The following is a 22,075-nucleotide window of genomic DNA, read 5'->3' as shown; positions in this document are numbered from 1 at the left end:
TGACTTACAGAACAGTGGGATAATAAATTTGCATTGTCTTAAGCCATTAAATTTGTGGTTATTTGTTTTAGAAGGATTTTTAAAAGTAATACAAATTAATATTTTCAAATATTAATTCTCACATTGATTCTCAAAACTAGAAAACTTATTTAGACCAAATCTGCCTTCCTAACTTTTTATTTGTTTCTTTGTTTCTCACTGTCCTAATTGATTCTTTACCCAACACATATATTTACTGATAGGCATCCTCAAATTAAACTGCTGTGGTTTTTATATCACAGATAAAGCTACACATTGAGATTAATATTAGTGCTTTTTTTTGTATGGAAATTAATCAAAATATTTTCTTTAAAATATAGAACAAAGCTTTGAACAACAAAAAAAAAAAGATAACCACCAAGTAATTTTATAAACACAGATGCATTCTCCTTTAGTTACATCAAGTTATGATTTCAAATCTAGTAAGGTTAAGACTTGTTGATTAGCTTAAGATAATCAAAGTCTATTAAGCAGGTAGTAATCAATGCAACCCAAACCACAAGAATGAGAGAGGAAGTAGTTTCCCCAAGGAAATTCATAAAATAGAAGGAGGATAAGTGAATGCTGGGCTGGAAAAGGCATGCTAGAAAGCATAGCCCTTAATGTATACACCACACTAATTTGTCCACACATAGAACTCATCTAGGGGGGAAAACTCAAGTTCAGAATTCTTCAATAGATAAAAATGTAATTCTCTTAGTATCTCCTTGTCTTTTGATATATGTCTAAATTATAATTCAGCCACCAAATGGGTATAAATGGTGTAAAACTCCTCTTTGGAGTAATTGTTGGTAAATAATATACAGTGGTCATGTAACTATGGTAAGCATTATATTCTCCAAGTCAGAAAGGAGGAATGTTGATCTCTAACAAAGGAGTAGATTTCTTGGTCTGTCAATTTGGTAGCTTCAGGTTCTGTTCTCTGATTAGGTTCTCTCTTCTTCATTGCCCTCTATGGACATATTTCAAAAGGGCTATTGGCAAGAATTTATTTTCTCTGTGTAGATTGTAAATTTTTAGCAGCATATATGACACAGCGTGAGTTTGAGGCCACGAAAATTTTCTTTGGGGTTAAGGAATTACAGAAATCAGTTAGACAAGCTTGTTTTTGGTTTGTTTCCCAACACAATTCTGTTAAACACTTAGAAGGTCATTTTTATCTTGGCGAACTAGTCTTTGAGTCCAGAACATGCATTTGGAATTTATATATGTGCATCTGTGTGTTTGTCTATATGTGTGTTTGTGTGTATACATTGACTTGCTCATGATTAGTGGTTTCCTAAATTCTTTATATTTCTGAATGTGAGAGTTTCCTTAGATTGGATTTCCTTTCCTATGGAAAGAGAATCCATGGTATTCATACGTTTCTATGGTGATTTTAAATTTGCCTCTGCCTAGAGCTTTGAACCGGAGAAGGCAATGGCAACCCACTCCAGTACTCTTGCCTGGAAAATCCCATGGGAAGAGGAGCCTGGTAGGCTGCAATCTATGGGGTCGCTAAGAGTCGAACACGACTGAGCGAGTTCACTTTCACTTTTCACTTTCATGCATTGGAGAAGGAAATGGCAACTCACTCCAGTGTTCTTGCCTGCAGAATCCCCGGGACGGAGGAGCCTGGTGGGCGGCCGTCTATGGGGTCGCACAGAGTCGGACATGACTGAAGCGACTTAGCAGCAGCAGCAGCAGAGCTTTGAACAGAGACATTACTTCACTGACAAAGGTCCATCTAGTCAAAGCTCTGGTTTTTCCAGTAGCCATGTATGGATGTGAGAGTTGTATCGTAAAGAAAGCTGAGTGCTGAAGAATTGATGGCTTTGAACTGTTGTGTTGGAGAAGACTTGAGAGTCCCTTGGACCACAAGAAGATCAAGTCAGTCAATCCTAAAGGAGATTACTCCTGAATATTCATTGGAAGGTCTGATGCTGAAGCTGAAGCTCCAGTCTTTTGGCCACCTGATGCAAAGAACTGACTTATTAGAAAAACCTTGATAGTGGGAAAGATTGAAGGAAGGAGTAGAAGGGGACGACAGGATGAGATGGTTGGATGGCATCACCGACTTGATAGACATGAGTTTGAACAAGCTCCGGGAGCTGGTGATGGACGGGGAAGCCTGGCGTGTTGCAGTCCATGGGGTCACAAATAGTCAGACATGACTGAGCTACTGAACTGACAGAGGTTTGAAAGATTAAAACTGAAATCAATTTTAACATTCGTTTCATGTTTAAAAGTTCACACACCCTTCAGGTGTATATATTTGAGCTTAAAATTCATGTGTCAAAGTTTCACAATCATGAAGTTTAAGGGAAACCAGTTTATTTTTTTCATTCAAATACCAAGTAGATACAAAGTGTTTTTGATAATTCTACTAATCCAACTGTCAAGAGTCTCAGCTTTATATAGGAGTCAGTTCTATTACCCTGTTTCCCATTGGTCCAAGGTTTAATCTATTGTGGTTATAAAATGTTAATAAAACACAGATTCTTGAGACTTGTTAGTACCTCCTAAGGCAGTTTCAATTTCTGCTCACATACTTATATTTGTAGTTAGTTTGCAGGAGAATGGATACATGTATATGTATGCTGAGTCTCTCTTTGTGCACCTGAAATTACCACAACATTGTTAACTTGCTATACTCCAATATAAAAAGTTTAAAAGTTAAAAACAACAACAACAACAACCAAACTTAAATAAGTGAAAAAAAAAAAAAACCTAAAAATTGAATTTAGGCAGTAAGGATATTTGAGAATCAGGCTAGTTGACTACAAATATATTCTAATTGTTCTCATATTAAAAAAAAAAATCATAGGTTTCCAGTCTTTATGGGGAAACCATTCAAGCTAAAAGGTCTGCTATAGGATGAAGGCTACAGGATATTTGGGTCTTACTCAAACACTGAATTTTGTCCTTTCTTTGATATATATCTTTAAAATATGTGATAAATTACTTGCAATAAGTGGCAGACTAGTTTGTCTTGTTTCTTAAGAAAAGTGAGTGGAAATTAACTAGGCATGTTTCCTGTTTGTATCCTATTAGGATCACGTCTGTCATTCTTGATATCTGTGATCATTACCAGTAACTGTAAGTCAAATGTTTCTTAAAATACTGTGTGTTGTTTCTTTCCCTTGCTATCAAATTAATGAACTAGTGGCAATTCTGGTTTGTAACATCACAAAGAGAAGTCATTGAGATCATTACTACTGATAGTTTCATCAGTTTCATTTTTATCTTTTAACTAGAATATTAAAATCTTATAATCTAAGATTATAATAAAGAATAATAATACTGCATGCAAAGCAATAAAGTGAAAGTGTTAAAGTGTTAGTCACTCAGTCATGTTCAACTATTTGTGGCTCCATTGACTGTAGTCTACCAGGCTCCTCTGTCCACGGGATTCTCCAGGCAAGCATGCTGGAGTGGATTGCCATGCCCTCCTCCAGGGGATCTTTCCCACCCAGGGATGAAACACATGTCTCTTATGTCTCCCGCATTAGCAGGTGATTTATTCAATTTATAGGCAGAATACTTCATGCAAAATGCCAGGTTGGGTGAAGCTCAAATTGGAATCAAAATCACTGGGAGAAATATCAATAAACTCAAATATGCAGATGATACCACCCTAATGACAGAAAGTGAAGAGGAACTAAAGAGCCTCTTGATGAAGGTAAAAGACAGGAGCAAAAAATTGGCTTAAATCTCATCATTTAAAAAACTAAGATCATGGCATGTGGTCCCATGACTTCATAGCAAATAGATGGTGAAAAATTGGGAAGAGTGACCCATTTTATTTTCTTGGACTCCAAAATGTCTGCAGATGGTGACTGCAGCCATGAAATTAAAAGATGCCTGCTCCTTGGAAGAAAAGCTATGACAAACCTAGACAGTGTATTAAAAAGCAGAGACACCACTTTGCTGACAAAGTTCCATCTAGTCAAAGCTGTGGTTTTTGCAGTAGTCATGCACAGATGTGAGAGTTGGACCATAAAGAAGTTTGAGTGCTGAAGAACTGATGCTTTGGAGCTGTGGTGCTGGAGAAGACTTTTGATAATACCTTGGACAGAAAGAAGAGCAACTAGTCATTCCCATAGGAAATCAAACCTGAATGTTCATTGGAAGGACTGATACTGAAGCTCCAGTACTTGAACACCTGATGAGAAGAGTCAGTTCACTGGAAAACACCCTGATGTTGGGAAAGATTGATGGCAGGAAGAGAAAGGGATGACAGAGTATGAGATGACTGGATAGCATCACTGACTCAATGGACGTGAGTTTGAGCAAACTTGGGGAGATAGTGAAGGACAGGGAAGTCTGGCATGCTGCAGTACATTGGGTCACAAAATTGGGACAAAATTGAGTGGCCAAACAACAAGAACAACATTATCAGAATGGAAAATAATAAATCAAATGATTATTTCAACAGAGAAAAATTATTTGACAAAATTCAACATTCAATCATGACAAAAATCTTAACAAAGTTGGTACAAGATAACCTATCTCAACATTAAAAAAAAAAAAAGCCATTTATGACAAACCCACAACTAATATTTTACCCAATAGTGAAAAGATGAAAACTCCACCACCGCCCCCCCCACCATATCAGGAACAAGATAAATATTTTCACTCTTGCCATTTCTATTACAATGATATTGAAAATCATAGACACAGCAATTAAAGAAGAAACAGAAATGAATGTCATCCAAACTAGAAGAGAAGTAAAAATGTCATTATTTGCAGATTATATAATGCTATTTCTAGTAAACCCTGATGTCTCCACCAAAACGTTGTTAGCATTACTAAATGAATTGAATAAAGTTTCAGGATATGAAATTAATGTACAGAAATCTGTTTCTCTTCTATACAATAATAATCAATTACCAAAACTAGAAAACAAAAGTAAATTCCATTTTCAATTGAATCAAATATACATACCTAGGAATATCTTTAATAAAGGATATGAAAGACTTATGCTGTGAAACCTATGACATTAATTAATGAAACTGAAGATGGTACAACTACAGATATAATGCAATCCCTATCAAAATACCCATGACATTTTCACAAACCTAGATCAAATAATCCTACTATTTGTATGGAACTACAAAAAGCCTGAATAACCAAAAAGCATGAGTGACAAAGAACAAAGCTGAAAGTATCACACTCCCCGATTTCAGACTATACTATCAATACAAATCTAAAGTAATCAAAGAATATGGTACTGGTACAAAAAACCTGCATAGATCCATAGAACAGAGGTTAGAGAGTCTAGAAGTAAGCCCACACATATATCTTCAAGTAATCTATAATAAAGGATGTAAGAGTGTATGATGGGAAAAAGACAGTATTTTCAATGAGTAATATTGGGAATATTGGACAGATATATACCAAAAATACAATTATAATATTTTCTTACACCATATACAGAAACAGTTTCAAAATGGGTTAAAAAAAAAAAAAATTAAGGCTTGACACAATAATACTCCAAAAGGAAACATAGGCAATATGTTCACTGACATGGATCTTTGCAATATTTATTTGTATGTGTCTCCTCAGGCAAAGGATACAAAAGCAAAGATAAACAGATATGACCGAATCAAATTAAAAGCTTTTGCACAGTGAAGGGAAACATCATAAAAATGAAAAGGTCTATTCCTGAATGGGAGAATACTTTTGCAAAACATGTATACGATAAGGGATAAGTATTTAAAATTCACAAAGATCTCATAAACACAACAGCAAAGAAAACAAAGTCTGATTAAAAATCAACAGAAGATCCAAATAGGCATTTCTCCAAAGAAGACATACAGATTACCAGTATGCACAAGAAAGATGCTCAACATCACTAATTACCAGGGAAAATCAAATCAAAATTATGAGCTATATTCTCACACCTATTCCAATTCAGTTCAGTTTAGTCACTCAGTTGTGTCTGATTCTTTGCCACCCCATCCTATTGGAATGGTTATTGTCAAAATTACAATAAATAATTAACATTAATGTGGAGAAAATTGAACCCTAGTACACAGTTGGAATATAAATTGGCACAGAATTATGGAAAACAGTTTAGATATTCCTCAAAATATTAAAAATGAACTACCATGTGATACAGCAATTTCACTCCTGGGTATATATCTGGAAAAAATAAAATCTGTATGTAGAAAAGATATATGCATCCCAATGTTCATAGCAGTGTTGCAGGAAGGGGGATCCCTTCCAGGGCCTGAAACTGGGCTCATGTCTAAAACTCAGAAATGAATTTTCTGAATAGACACATGTGCTGACAAAGCAAGAGATTTTATTGGGAAAGGGCACCTGGGTGGAGAGCAGTAGGGTAAGGGAAACCAGGAGAACAGCTCTGCCACTTGGCTCACAGTCTGAGGGTTTATGGTGATGGGATTAGTTTCCAGGTTGTCTTTAGTTAATCATTCTGACTCAGAGTCTTTCCTGGTGGTGCACGCCTTGTTCAGCCAAGGTGGATGCCAGAGGGAAGGATTCTGGGAGGTGGTTGGACATGCGGTGTCTCCTTTTGACCTTTCCTGAACTCTGGTTGGTGGTGGCTCATTAGTTTCATGTTCCTTACAAGGACCTCCTGTTGTAAAACAATTTATGCAAATGGTTACTATGGTGCCTGGCCAGGGTGGATGGTTTCAGTCAGTGTGCTTCCCCTAACAGTAGCATTATTTACCATGACCAAGAAAAGGAAGCATCTTAGTTATCCCTCAACAGATGCATTGATGAAGCATATGCTGCTACTGCTGCTGCTAAGTCGCTCAGTCATGTCCAACTCTGTGAGACCCCATAGATGGCAGCCCACCAGGCTCCTCCTTCCATGGGATTTTCCAGGCAAGAGTACTGAAGTGGAGTGCCATTGCTTTCTCTGGATGAAGAGTATAAGATATATACATATATATTAAATAAATACATATATAAGGGGGTATTAATCATAACAATACTTTTTATGATTTTTCCATTCAGAACAACATGTATGAACCTGGAGGGTATTATGGCTAGTTAAGTAAGTCAGAGAATGATAAATACTGTATTTTACACTTATTTGTAGAAGATAAAATGTAAAACGAATGAATATAACAAACAGAAACAGACTCACAGATACAGAAAACAAACTTTTGGTTACTCCCAACTGGGAGAGACTAGGAGGGCCAGAAATGATAGCAAAAAGAGATTCAAATGTACAGACTACTAGGTAATAAATAAATTATAAGATATAATGTACCCCTCAGGGAATGCAACCTACATTTTGTAAAAACTTTAAATGGAGTATTATCTATAAAGATATGAAATGACTATATTATATACCTGAAACTAATATAATATTATAAATCAGTTATACTTTAATAAAAAAGAAAATAACTGTGAAGCAATATTAATTGTGTTCAGTTCAGTTCAGTTGCTCTGTTGTGTCCGACTCTTTGCCACCCCATGAATCGCAGCATGCTAGGCCTCCCTGAACATCACCAACTCCCGGAGTTTACTCAAACTAATGCCCATCAAGTTGGTGATGCCATCAAGACTTCTCATCCTCTGTCATCCCCTTCTTCTCCTGCACCCAATCCCTCCCAGCATCAGTCTTTTCCAATGAGTCAACTCTTCGCATGTGGTGGCCAAAGTACTGGAGTTTCAGCTTTAGCATCAATTCTTCCAAAGAAATCCCAGAGCTCATCTCCTTCAGAATGGACTGGTTGGATCTCCTTGCAGCCCAAGGGACTCTCAAGAGTCTTCAACACCACAGTTCAAAAGCATCAATTCTTCGGCACTAATCTTTCTTCACAGTCCAACTCACATCCATACATGACCACTGGAAAAACCATAACATTGACTAGACGGACCTTAGTCAGCAAAGTAATGTCTCTGCCTTTCAATATGCTATCTAGGTTGGTCGTAGCTTTCCTTCCAAGAGGTAAATAACTTTTGATTTCATTGCTGCAGTCACCATCTGCAGTGATTTTGGAGCCCAAATAATAAAGTCTGACACTGTTTCCACTGTTTCCCTATCTATTTCTCATGAAGTGATGGGACAAGATGCCATGATCTTCGTTTTCTGAATTGAGCTTTAAGCCAACCTTTTCACTCTCCTCTTACACTTTAATCAAGAGGCTTTTTAGTTCTTCTTCACTTTCTACCAAAAGGGTAGTGTCATCTGCATATCTGAGGTTATTGATATTTCTCCCGGCAATCTTGATTACAGCTTATGCTTCATCCAGCCCAGCGTTTCTTGTGATGTACTCTGCATATAAGTTAAATAAGTTAGTTAACATCTGTTGATGGTTTATAGTGTGCCAAGCTCTGTTCTAAGCACTTCATGTATATTAACTTCTTTAATCTCTAATATACTTTGTAAATTTTTTTAAAGGAACAGAAAGATTAATCATTGAGACAGTTATTTTTAAAAAATGTTTTTGGAAAGGAATTATGTAAAAATTTACAAAAAAAAATATATAAGTAAATCCTCCAGATTATAACAGAGATGAAAAGACATAAAATAAACATGGATGGAAAAAATGAAACACCAAAGTGTAATTCTAATGAGATTTCCAGAAATGAATCCCAATTTAAATACTTGAAAAGAGGTAAAGGCTGAATCCAACTCTCTGTTCTCACAAGCATAAAGCTTGTTGATAATATCCACTCTTGGTGTTGAGAAAATGCATTGTATTAGGAAAGAGAAAATCCCAAGAATTGTCACTGCTTTGTGAAGCAGAATTTTTGGTAATAGTTCTCAGAGAATATTGACAGTGACCACAACATATATATCTTTATAATTTATGAAATTGCCTCATTTTATCTTCATAACAACCTGGAAAGTCACTTTTATTTTAAGTAGAATGCAGATGTTGTAAGCCAGTCTATGTTCGATACAGGATACAGGATGCTTGGGGCTGGTGCATGGGGATGATCCAGAGGGATGATATGGAGTGGGAGGTGGAAGGGGGATTCAGGATTGGGAGCTCGTATACACCCGTGGTAGATTCATGTCAATATATGGCAAAACCAATACAGTATTGTAAAGTAAAATAAAGTAAAAATAAAATTTAAAAAACAAAAATAAATAAACTATAAGAAAAATCAACAGCAAATAAATAAATAAATAAATATATATATCTTGAAATAACCAAAGTTAACGGTGAAGTTTTACACCTTTCAGTTCAGTTCAGTTCAGTCGCTCAGTCGTGTCCGACTCTTTGCGACCCCATGAATCGCAGCATGCCAGGCCTCCCTGTCCATCACCAACTCCCGGAGTTCACTCAGACTCACGTCCATCGAGTCAGTGATGCCATCCAGTCATCTCATCCTCAGTCGTCCCCTTCTTCTCCTGCCCCCAATCCCTCCCAGCATCAGAGTATTTTCCAGTGAGTCAACTCTTCACATGAGGTGGCTAAAGGACTGGAGTTTCAGCTTTAGCATCTTTATTGTTAAATTATTTTAATGATTTGTCATGGTCATAATCTTCATTTTCAGATAAGGTTATTTGGCTCCCAAGATCATGTTCTATGAAACAGTTTGAATAAAGATCTTCTGATTCCTAATTCTGGGCTGTTCCATTACACAGTATTACACACACACACACACACACATACAGACACACACACACACACACAAATCCATGCTATTTTACTCTAACCTATCAATGGATGACAGTTCTTAAAGGAATGTTGAGCTTTTAAAATAAGTTCCTGGAAATCCTATCTCAAATGGGAACTTCATGAATGGACACTATGGATGGATGATGAACAAGGCAATTAGTAAATCCTGACTCCTCTATGTGCTGGTTACTTCTCTGCCTCGCTATCCAAACTTAAGTTACACACAGGAACCCAGCAGTTGACTATCTTTTTATAATCTGGCCCTGTGGAAACTCTACTTGGCATCTGCTCCTGCTGTGTAAGCAAGGCAATGGCTCCATGGTTAGAGAAGTAGGCACACTTTCAGCCTCTACCACTTCTTAGTTCTAGGGCTTTAGATTTCTAAATCATTGGAGGTGTCTTTTTTTCTTCTGCAATAGAGACATCAACATATTTGTCTCAAAGAGTTGTCTCAAATAATTTAATGATTATAAATGTTACAAACTCTAGTGTCATCTTATGTTATCTTTCATTATTTATTGTGTCCTATGCATTAATCTTGTCTTGACAACAAGATGGTAAAACTTTGAGTATCTGCTTCAAGCATATTTTTGTTTCTCCTCCAAGAATAGCGAATAAATGCTAGACCCTCAGCAAATACTTACTAAAATTATGAAACTAAATAATTATGTTCTTTCATTCTATACATGTTACAGTCTATTTTCCCTCCCCTAATTCCATGAGGGGAGATTTTTTGTATTGTTCTTTGTTGAATTACACAGGCCTAGGCCTTGTCTGATATGTTTGGGCAGTTATTAAATATTTAATGATGAAAAAGTAAGGGAATGTATGACATTCCTTGACCTAAGCTAGTTTTGAGTAAGGAATCTAACTTTTTTCAGCAATAAGTTCTTTTTCTGGACTATTAGGCACATTAATTGTTTTTGGATGAGTTAGTACTTACCTTTATGAATATTTTGCTCCTTTCTGTCTGTTCTCATTGCTTTCATTCTTGTCCAGGTAGAATTAAATCACTTTCATATTATCTAAATCTTTTCATAATTTTTAATTAAAATCATTCTTTTGTATTACATATTGTATTATGCTCCCAGAAAAATCTACTTAAAATACAGATTTCAACCACTTATCTGCCTTAAAATATGTTCAGTGGTTTCACTAACCAAAAAATTTTATTGTGATTTTCACAATCACTAACACTTTAAATCCATCTGACTTTTTATTCATTTCCCTTAATATTTCCTCCTGTATCTGAAACCATTACTTGTAGCTAGCCTATCTCTTCTTATGTCTTTCATTTTCCCAGTTTTCCTACTTCAGGCATATTAGTCACTATCCAAAAGGATCTTCCTCCATAACTAACATGTATTCATCCAGTATACTTTAACTCTGAACTCTTTATCTAAATCATATGATGCTTATCCCCACAGTCCCTTTTGGTTCAAAAGTTAATATATTTTCAAAAAGATTATGGAATATTGCAAAGAAATCTTGCTATTTATTACAAATTAATTAACTAATTAAATTTGTTTTGTTTTACTTATTTATAAAATGTACTTTTAAAAATAAGTTGAATTTCATCATGAATATTATAAGAAAGCAATCTGAGTGATTTAAGGTGAAGAGTGACATGATCCAACTAATGATTAAAGCAGAGTTTCTCAACTTCAGCACTATTGACATTTAAAATCAGATAGTTCTTTGTTACAGGGTGTATTCCTGTGCGTTGCACGATGCTGATGGCTTCTACCTGCCAGATGCCAGTACACCTCCATCTCCATTGTAACAATCCAAAATGTCTCCAGATGTTGTCAAATGTCTCTTGATGGGCAAAACTGACCCCTTTTGAGAATTATTGTCTTGAGGAATCTTCCAGACTGCTATGGGGAGAAGAGACAGACTATAAAAACAAAGAAGATAAACTTTTGTGCAAACATTCCCACCATCTCTCTTACTCCAATCCTTAAATTTGAGGGCCCAGATATAAGAAAGGAAGCCATACACATGTAACCATATAGAACCAGCTAGCACCAAGATCTGACCTCCAACAGACTCTGAGTCTGAATTGACAAATATGTTGATTTTATTTATTAGCATATTAAATGGCACAACTACTGATAACCAGGACCAAAAAGGAATAAAAGAGAGCTGACACCCCACTCATCCAAAAAGCCCTGCCCTCTCCCCAGGAGACAAATACATGTGCCTCCTCACCATTAGCCTCACTCCTCCCTTTGTCTTTACTTTTGAAACTCAAATCATTCTCCCCAGGTGGGAGAGTGAACTTAATCTGTGAACTTAGTTCTATTCTGCTTCTGCATTCTTTACCACTGAATAAAGTTTGTGCTGTGACAACCTCAGCTTGGTTCCCTTATTCACCTACTTGAACACAAATGGAAAAAGAACCCTCCCCCACCATCTAGGCAGAGAGCCTGGGCCAGGCTAAGGCCTGACAAGGGTCCATACAATTTAATTGGTAACACCAGTGCAATATTCAGAGTTTAAAATGTTGTTTCTTGTTTTGAGAGATTTCTTTCTGTAATCAAATATGAATAACAAATTGTTAGTAATTAATTGATAGGAGCAGTGGCTCCCTTCCTGCAGCCTGTGACTGGGGTAACTATTTATCTTTAATCCTAGCCTGTATCTCCAGGATACTCTGGACTCCAGAATCAATCCTGCCTCCTGGCAGGGATGATAGGAGCTCCATGCCTTTTACTTTTTGGATCAGCTTTGAGTACGTATTGCTTTCATTCTAACTCAACTTTGGAATAAGCTTCCCAAGCATCTGGTTCCTAATTTGTTTTTTCATCTCTCTTAATGCTTGACTTTAAAGTGTTTTAAACCAATTATTCTTATTGAGATTGTTCCCACCATTTTTCTGATTGTGGCTACTGCACTACAAAATTATAGGTTTTTTTTTTTTTTCATCAAAAATTATTTCTATAATGGTTTTGAATCACTCACTGGAAAAAAATGAGAACATGAATATTTATTACATGAAAACACAGCACTTTTCAATATCTGGAGTTTGGAGATGAGTGAACTAATCTCTCCAGTTATAATTATATAGCACTGATAATAAAAACCATGTCAGAAACAGGTATGTATCAGAACACATTTTCTCTTTTCCATTCATATTTTCTGCTCTATCTTATTTATTATAGGATTGAAGGTGTTCTGTAAGAAAAATGATACAACAGGTACAATATTTGGATAATGATAATACTCTAAATTTTTACTCTGAGAGGAAGACAATGCAGTGTAGAGAGTTTGTTTATCTTGAATAAGATTCCCTCTTTAGCGGAAGACTCTACTGTCACTACTCAGAGTGTTAAGTCAGAAACAAGGTCTGCTATCCCCTCTCCAGGATGGATCTCTGACCCTTGGGAGAGAGTGGAGGAGGAGAAAGAAGAAAGGATGGTAAAGAGAAGGAATGAGAGGCCCATGATAAAAGGGACACCAGGATACCCATTATTCAATCTGATAGATGATTTACTGAGAAGAGTAAAAGGACATTCTGCTCCACATTTGGTCTCTATGAATTCATGTCTGCTTAATAGAATCTTCTTTTTATGTTAATAGATTCAATTTACCCTCCCTACCACTGAGGAGGAAACACCACCACTCCTGTAAGAACAATAAACATTACTTAAAGGCTTATTCATGCTGCCCTCTTGCTAAGCCCTTCGCCAGCTCTTCCTCTATATCCTAACAACAAAACCTGATTTTTTTTTTTCAGATTTCTTTCTCGATGAATTTGGAAAGACCTGTGCAAGATGAGAGCACAGAAATACCTTGAAAACTTTGCTGCCAGGCAAGTTTAGGACCAGGGATCAAAGTGGAGCAGGTATTTTTTCCTAGAGACTGGCTATCCAAGGAACTATTTGGCATTAAAAATGCTTTGTTCATTTTTCAGTGACAGGAGCCTATGGGCTGTCAAGAGAAGGTCCTTGGGAGCCCAGAGCTGAATTAGAAGGCAGCTTTCCCTTCCCTGGTGGCTCAGATGGTAAAGCGTCTGCCTGCAATGTGGGAGACCCGGGTTCGATTCCTGGGTCGGGAAGATCCCCTGGAGAAGGGAATGACAATCCACTCCATCACTTTTGCCTGGAAAATCCCATGGACGGAGGATCCTGATAGGCTACAGTCCATGGGGTCACAAAGAGTCGGACACGACTGAGTGATTTCACTTTCACTTTCCTTTCCTAGATTCTAACTGAATCAATACTAAGGATCACTCTTTTTTATTTTTAAATTGGAGGCTAATTACTTTACAATATTATAGTGGTTTTTGCCATACATTGACATGAACCAGCCATGGGTGCTCATGTGTACCCCATCCTGAACCCCTCTCCCAAATCCCTCCCCATCCCATTCCCCAGGGTCATTCCAGTGTACCGGCCCTGTCACATATGATAATATACACGTTTCAAGGCTACCCTCTCAAATCATCCCACCCTCACCTTCTCCCACAGAGTCCCAAAGACTGTTCTTTACATCTGTATCTCTTCTGCTGTCTCGCATATAGGGTCATTGTTACAATCTTTCTAAATTCCATATGTATGTGTTACTATACTGTATTGGTGTTTTTCTTTCTGACTTACTTTACTCTGTATAATAGGCTCATTAGAGAATCACTCTTGAACAAGTTCTGAGGACAGACCATTGCACTGTGATTACCCAGTCTTTTCACAAGTGCAGGATTTCACTTAGGGGCATACTAGAGAGCTGAATAGTGGGAGGGCTGATAATACTTTGAAAATCTGGTTTGAAGATCGTATCTGAGGTTGGGAAGCTTTCTTTATTTGACATGGTACAGCACGCAATCTTTTTCCCAGTTCTTCACCCTCTGCCCTTTATCAATAATCACCCCCTTGAAGTGCGTGACTTTACAATAATGTTCAGTAAACTACATCTGCTGCTACTGCTGCTAAGTCACTTCAATCTTGTCTAACTCTGTGCGACCCCATAGATGACAGCCCACCAGTCTCCCCTGTCCCTGGGATTCTCCAGGCAAGAGTACTGGAGTGGGTTGCCATTTCCTTCTCCAATGCATGAAAGTGAAAAGTGAAAGTGAAGTCGCTCAGTTGTGTCCGACTGTTCGAGACCCCATGGACTGCAGCCTACCAGGCTCCTCTGTCTGTGGGATTTTCCAGGCAAGAATACTGGAGTGGGGTGCCATTGCCTTCTCCTAAACTACATCTAGAGGGAGCTAAATCCTCAATGTGAAGGCAGTTTGTCAGTGCAATACTAAAGTGTGGAGAAGGAACACTTCCGCAAAAGTCTAGTTTGAGAATCTTTCAGAAGTAAGTGTACTTAATTTGAGCTGAATCAGAAAGACTGTTTGGCTGCTTAGGTATTTATACGCATTATGTTTAGGCTTTATTTTAGTCCAAAGTCTCCTTGTAAAATCTGCAATCCATCTGCAAAAATGTCTTCTTGAGCTGTAAGCTTAATCCAGAATCTTTACTAGCCTGGAGTACTTCTGTATTTGCTCAACCTGCCTTAGGGCTGTGTTGTGAACATTACTTCCTTGCTCTATTTTCCTATTCCTTCCTCAATCGTCACCACCTCACCCAAAAATGGCTGCTAGATATAGCCCAGAGATGAGATATTTTAGCATAACATCTTAGCTAGACTTGCTGTCTCCAGTTTCTACTTCTTTCATCAAAAAATGAAGCATACTATTTTCCACAAAGTTGTCAAAGTGACCTTTCAAAAATATAGGTCCATTATATTATTCTCCTGTTTAAACTTCTATGGCTTCCTGTTGCCTATTGATGAAATCCAAACTGTTTATAATGAAATTCATGGTAGTTCTCTGTTTGCACCCACTGTTATGCTAATCCATAGTTTCCAAGCCTTCCATATCTCTGACTGGAATTCTTCTTCTTAATGTCATGACTGGGGAAGTTCTATTCACTCTTAAAAATCTCATTTCAATAATCATCTCTTTTTGAAAGCCTCTTTGTCTTATTGTCTATGTAATCATTTCCTCCTCAAAGTTATTTTTGTCTCTTGCATATGCTTGTATTTGTGCACCTATTAGGCATTTTAGTTTCCTTACACCTCTGCCATATCAAATTATAACTATTTGAGGTAGAGATTGTATCTTACTCATTTTTGTATTTTTAACATTTAGCAATGCATTGGGTTGGCCAAAACATTCATTCGGGTTTACCCAAATGAACAATTTGGCAGCCCAGTACATGACACAGTAAGCACTCCACAGCTACTTCTTGATTTGTTTTGTTTTTTCAGAAAACTGGTAAATGTTTGATGGAAGAAAAAACAGTGTACAGATATAGAAGGAAATATGATTTCACGTTGAAAAATCATAAATCAAGTAAGTTGTACTAGATTGATTCTGGTTGCTTTTAATTGTATAAACTGGAAGAAGTATCTTGTTACTTTTGATGGATGAAAATAATTATATTTATATTTTCATAGTCAGTCCTTCCTCCTTTCTTCACTTTTTTCTCTCCCTAGAACTAAAGGGCACTGTTCTGAGTGCCTTCTATCCTCATCCTTCATTTCTTTTGTTGGACTTATCATGAAAGCATGAGATCAAGTTAACCCAAAATAGGCCTAGGTTGCACTTGACTTATTTTCAACATGAAAAAATGAACCCTTTCCATCTAGAGTTTAAAGGATTGGACAATAAATTTTGTGACCATTACTGCATACACACACACACACATGTTCACAAACACACACATACACACACACACATACCAGAATCAGAAAGTTGAAAAATCATAAAATGAACGATTTTAAGTTGAGAGTCACCTGCATAGGTTTTTATTTCTTATTCTTTAATGACCATCTCCTTCTTAGATGTTCTAAAGGGCTACAGAAATCAACACATGCAGTGAGGAATTTTTACATTACTTTGTTATGCCCTTCTACCCTTCAACTCCTTTGGTATTTCCTTTCGTGAATGGCACTATCACCTCCTTAGAAGTTGGAGGCAGAATTCTGCTTTTAACCATATTTTCTTCCCTCTCACACATCCAGTCACATATTCTGTAGATGTTAATATTTGAATATATATCCAATCTGACTCCTCATTCAATTGTCAAACATCACTTGAGTTGGTTGGACTCATTATATCTTGCTAGAAATATTGCCTAGGATTTTTCTTACACCCTGTCTCCAATCTTGTCTATTTCCAGTTTAATGCTTGATGTCAGATGAGGATTCCAAAATATAATTTTATGTATAATATTACCATGTTTGAAATCTGTTGATTGTAATGACCAACATGAATACAAAACATCGGGACTAACAAGAATGTTTTATTATCTAGATATGGTTAGCTTTGAAATCCCATAAATCTTAACTCTCCAAAATTTATAATCATACAACACAGCTGATGCAGTCTTATGTTACCTTGGCACTCTCACCCATCCATTCCTCATACCTACTTCCCTCAAAGTAAGAGTTAGTGTTTTCCTTCTATAATGAACACATAGCCGTTTATGACCTAGTCTGTATCATATTTAGAATAACTTATTTTCATACTTGCATTCCCTAGTCGCCTGTGAAATCCTCAGAATAAGATATTTTATATTACTAATCTTCAAAACCATGGGACTAATAACAAAGTGTCTTACTACACTGAAGACTATGAGTTCAGCAATTATTATTGAATTTTTGTTACCTTCTAAACACTGATACCGTGAAACTGTTCAGGGTTTTCAAAGAATGTCATAAACATGTGAAGATAATAAATTTGGCTTCCAACACAAGCAAACTTTATTCAGTTAGTAATTACAGTCAGAAGATAAGGGTTCAATTTCCTGGATTATATCATATTTTCTTTCTGTGAGTTTAAGCAAGATATTTAAACTCAGTTTAAATTTGTTAATCATTAAAGTTAGGATAACAATTCATGATCTGCCATTTTACTGTGCAGATTAAATGCAATCATATGTGACAAAAGAAGTTTGAAAATTTAAAAATGCTTTCAAAACCAAGATATTATGATTATCACAAAATAAAATTTATCAGATGTTGAAAATATAATTTCTGTATAATTTGAAATAATTTCAATTGAAAAACCAAAACAAAGAGAACATTGGCTTAAGAAACAGAAGCCAGGCCTTCCCCAGTGGTCCAGTGACTAAGACTAGACTCCATACTTCCAATGCAGGGGGCCTGGGTTTGATTCTTGGTCAGGGAACTAGATTCCATGTGCCAAAACTAAGATTCACATGCTGCAACTAAAGATCCTGGATGTCACAACAAAGATCAAAGATCCTGGGGATTGACAAGATGGTGAAGGAGTAGGTGGACTTGGAGTGTATCTCCAGTGTGTCAGGAATACATATTCAGATGCAGAAGATCTCACAGAGCACCAGCTGAGTACTAGCAGGATTCCCTGGCCATGGGAAAAGAATACATAGATCCATAGGATGAAGGAAAGAAGTGAAAAAGAAGAAGAGAGTGAGAAGAACCAGAACTACACCTGGGTATGGGAGAGCTGAATCAAGGGAGAGATCTCCACATCTAGGGGAATGGATTAGGACAGAAGGGAAGAATCGGAGGCTGTCAGAGAGTGAGACATCTGACGTATGACAGTCTGAATGGAGTGAGAACCACACAGATGATCCTTGGTGCGGTCCTATGTACCCCAGACAGAGACACAAGTAAACCAAAATGCATGGCGACTGGCAGCTGGGGCATGGAAACTGGAGAGCAATTCAGGGCAAAGGCTGCTGTTGACTGCTGGGGGATGGCCCAAGGGGATGAGAAAGAGGAAATCTGTGACAGGAAATGTCTCTTGAGGAAGGGTAGTCAGTCATAGAGGCAGGGTGCTGCTGCTGAGTCACATGCCAGCGTGGAGTCATTACTATAGCCTCTTTCTCCCCACACACTGGTGACAGCAGTTAGGCAGTAGAGAAAGACCCAGTGAGGGTGGCCCTTTGAGCACACGATATACTGAGCATTAGAGAAGAACCAGCCAGGAAGGTGCTTTGAGCTCCAGGTACCAGAATCTAGAAAAGAATCCTGATAGAGCCATATCTCCTGTGAGCCTGGCACTGCTGGGGTCCCCATGATCCAAGCAGCCATGCCAGTTTATGCCTAGCCCTCACTGGGTCAGACCCAAGTCCTCTAGCACAGCCTCAGGAGCAAACTCCTCAGGATGACCCACGTGTAGAGCTTGGAATAAAACCACACTATTTTGCTTCAGAGGTGGAGCAATCAAGGAAGAGGATCAGAAACATTTCTATGAGCTATGCAACCTACAGATTAAATCCACATGATCAACTTGGTAATTCTCTGTGTCTATGGAATATTAAAAGGACAATGAGTATTCCCACAAAAGAAAATGCTCTAGCTCTGGCAGTTTTGGACATTGGAGGCAAGAACCAGCACAAGTAGGCTTTGAATTCAGATTCTACTTACAAGTAGAGTGTAGAAAGATAAACACAAAAAGAATATAGACAGGAGAAGATTTAGAAAATAGAAAGAAGTAATGGAAGAAAGCAAAACTCTCAAAGACAAGACAAAACAAGAAGAACAAAGTTAAAATAATTTTAATAGCCTTTCTGCATAAATCCCAACATGGCATTTACTTTATAAAGAGCAAGGCAGTCTTCCTCCCTGGTCTCTCCTGGATGCTATGCAACAATTTTTTAAGATTACTAGTGAATTTGGTAGAGGTATTTACATTTTTCAGGTATGGAGAAATTAAGAACAGCCTTTGTTTTCACTAGTTCTGTCAAAGAGAGATGAAGAGCATCTTAAATAAGCATTATAAGGGTATTTTTTGAAAGCACAAAGGGTCATGACTCTGTTCAAGTATCAATTTAGTCAAGGAGTATATTCTGGGCTGTGACTACTCTATTTAACACACTGCATTTTGCTTATTTCTTACTGAAATATAATTGACTTACTACAGTGTGTTAATTTCAGGTATACAACAAAATCATTTATTTAGTAATATATCTGTGTATATATTTGTTTTTCAAGTATTTCCATTATAGTTTATTACAAGATATTGAATACATTTCCCTTGCTATACAGTAAATTCTTGTTGTTTACAGAGCATTTTACAGTAGAATAATTCTGCAGCAGATGGCCCATTTCTGTTTTTTGAAGAGTGGACTTGGGATATGTTTTACTTTTGATCATATTGAAAGGTTTTCTAAAAATTCAGAACCTATCAATCCCTTTTTATGTTTCTTATTTAAGCTAAAGCAAAATTGCATTAAAAATACTATTTAAAAATAGTAGAAATGGAATATATAATACCGTTCACAAAAATGAAGACATTAATTCTAACAATAAATCTGAGACCACAATACAAAATCACAGTAACCACCTGCTTCCACCATCATGTGGAAAAAATACTTAGTAGAAGCTGTCTATTATGTATTTCTTTCCAGCTTTTCCTATCTCCACCCTTTATGGCTTTTTTTCTGATATTTTCTGTAGTCCTTAACTTAAGCCACAAAGGTAGTGAGATCGATGATTTTGTAAAAGCTCTCTGCTAGAAACTATTCATGGCCTCCTTAATTTAAGGTCTATAGTTGCTTTTATAGGCAATGCTATCTACCAATGTTGCAGATGCTAGGCTTTTATGATGGACATAACTACAGTCAGTCTCTATTTTCTCATTCAGAGCATCTGACAACATTTTCAAGTTTAACCCTAACACACCAGTTCCTTAGATTGAGTTGTATTGAAAATCCATTTCTAGTTTGCTATGTGTATTTATTTATTTTCATTGGTCAACAAGCCTTCAAAGAAATTCAGTTGTCAACTTTAAATGTTGTAACTATTAATCTCTTAAATTGCATACAAGTAAAAGAAATTGACTAATATGCAGAAAGTCAACTTTTTTTTCTTTAAACAATAAATTCAGATGCTAGATAAAAAAGGCAGAGGAGTAAGAAGCAGAGTTCACCTCCCGTCACAGAAACATTGAAAATGCATCTACAATTGGAGTAATTCACACAAAACTGCTACTGAATACCTACAGAAGAACTCAGATGTCCAGAAAGATAAGAAAACCTCCGCAGGACCAGGCAGAACAACAACAACAAAAACAGAAATCAGGCATATGCCCTGGGGAGGGAGCTGTGAAGGAAGAAAGTTTTGTGAACCTTGGGAAGACTCTTCACCATGGAGACATTACACTGGACACAGGGAGAATTTGAGCACCTAAAGAAGGGAGACCCTCATGCTGGGAGTTTTTGAGGCAGGAGGAGAAGGAATGACAGAGGATGAGATGGCTGGATGGCATCACCGACTAGATGCACATGAGTTTGGGTGAACTCCAAGAGTTGGTGATGGACAGGGAGGCCTGGTGTGCTGTGATTCATGGGGTGGTAGAGAGTTAGACATGACTGAGTGACTAAATGAACTAAAAGAAGGGAGAGTAGTAACTGGTTTGTGGAAAGCAAGATGGAGTGTAGGCTACACAGAGGGTCAGAACCACCACACTGAATTCCCAAACCTGAGTTACCCCTCTGATAGTGAGAGTGGAAGTCAGGTGCTGAAGCTCAAACGCCAAAGCTCAGGCTCAGAAAGAGGACCAGGGTTAGAGGTGGAAACAGCCTATGTTAGATGTAGAAACAGTCAGGGTTAGATTGGGCCATGGCAAATGACAGTATACCAAAAAGAAGCCTGGCACACCAAAGAGGCAAAGCATCATTACTGGGAGGTGCCTGAGGAGAGGTGAAAGATCACCATCATAATTTATTTCCCTGTGAACACTCCCAGGCAATAGGACACTGCATTCAGGAGCTCCAGTGTGGGTATGTCACTGCCACCATCTTGGGCTCCATAGCCAGACACTGACCACATCTTCTAGATCCATGGGCAGACATCAGGTCCCATACCCACTAATTTAGAAGGGTGAAGACAACTTTCCCCACTAGGAATTCTGACATTGGGCCATACGACCTGCCCCAATTGACCTTAAATGTATGGGCATTTCCATCTACTATCATTGCTACCAACAGGCCCCAGGACCTGCTCTTGCTGATCCAGAAGGTTGCAGATAACTTTTCAAACCATTGGAAATTCACCAGTGGATGCCAGAGCTTGCCTTACTGTACCAGGAATGTACATAAATCTCCTACTTCTAAGAAATATACAAGTGGGTTCAGGGACCCTCCATGCTGTTCCAGGAGCATGTTGATAGCTCTGCTACTAGGAAACTTACCAGTGGGTTCTGGGACCCAGGGGAGGGGCTGAAACCATAACTGAACCACCAAGGGTGTATGACTAAGGAAGAAGAGCAGAAATCTCTCCTCATGGGTGTATGAACTGTGAAGTTACATCTCCACCGATGGCTTCCTAAATTCAGCACCTGGGAAATATCCAAAAGGACATGTGTTCTTGCAGCTGACCCAGGTTTGGCTTTAGTAATCATTATCTCTGTGGGCATGTAAGCACAGGGATTAGACCAGAACAGGGTCTGAACTGCC

This window comes from Capricornis sumatraensis, chromosome 8 (assembly GCF_032405125.1).
Source record: "Capricornis sumatraensis isolate serow.1 chromosome 8, serow.2, whole genome shotgun sequence".
NCBI lineage: Eukaryota > Metazoa > Chordata > Mammalia > Artiodactyla > Bovidae > Capricornis > Capricornis sumatraensis.
Note: the sequence above shows the minus strand (reverse complement) of the source record.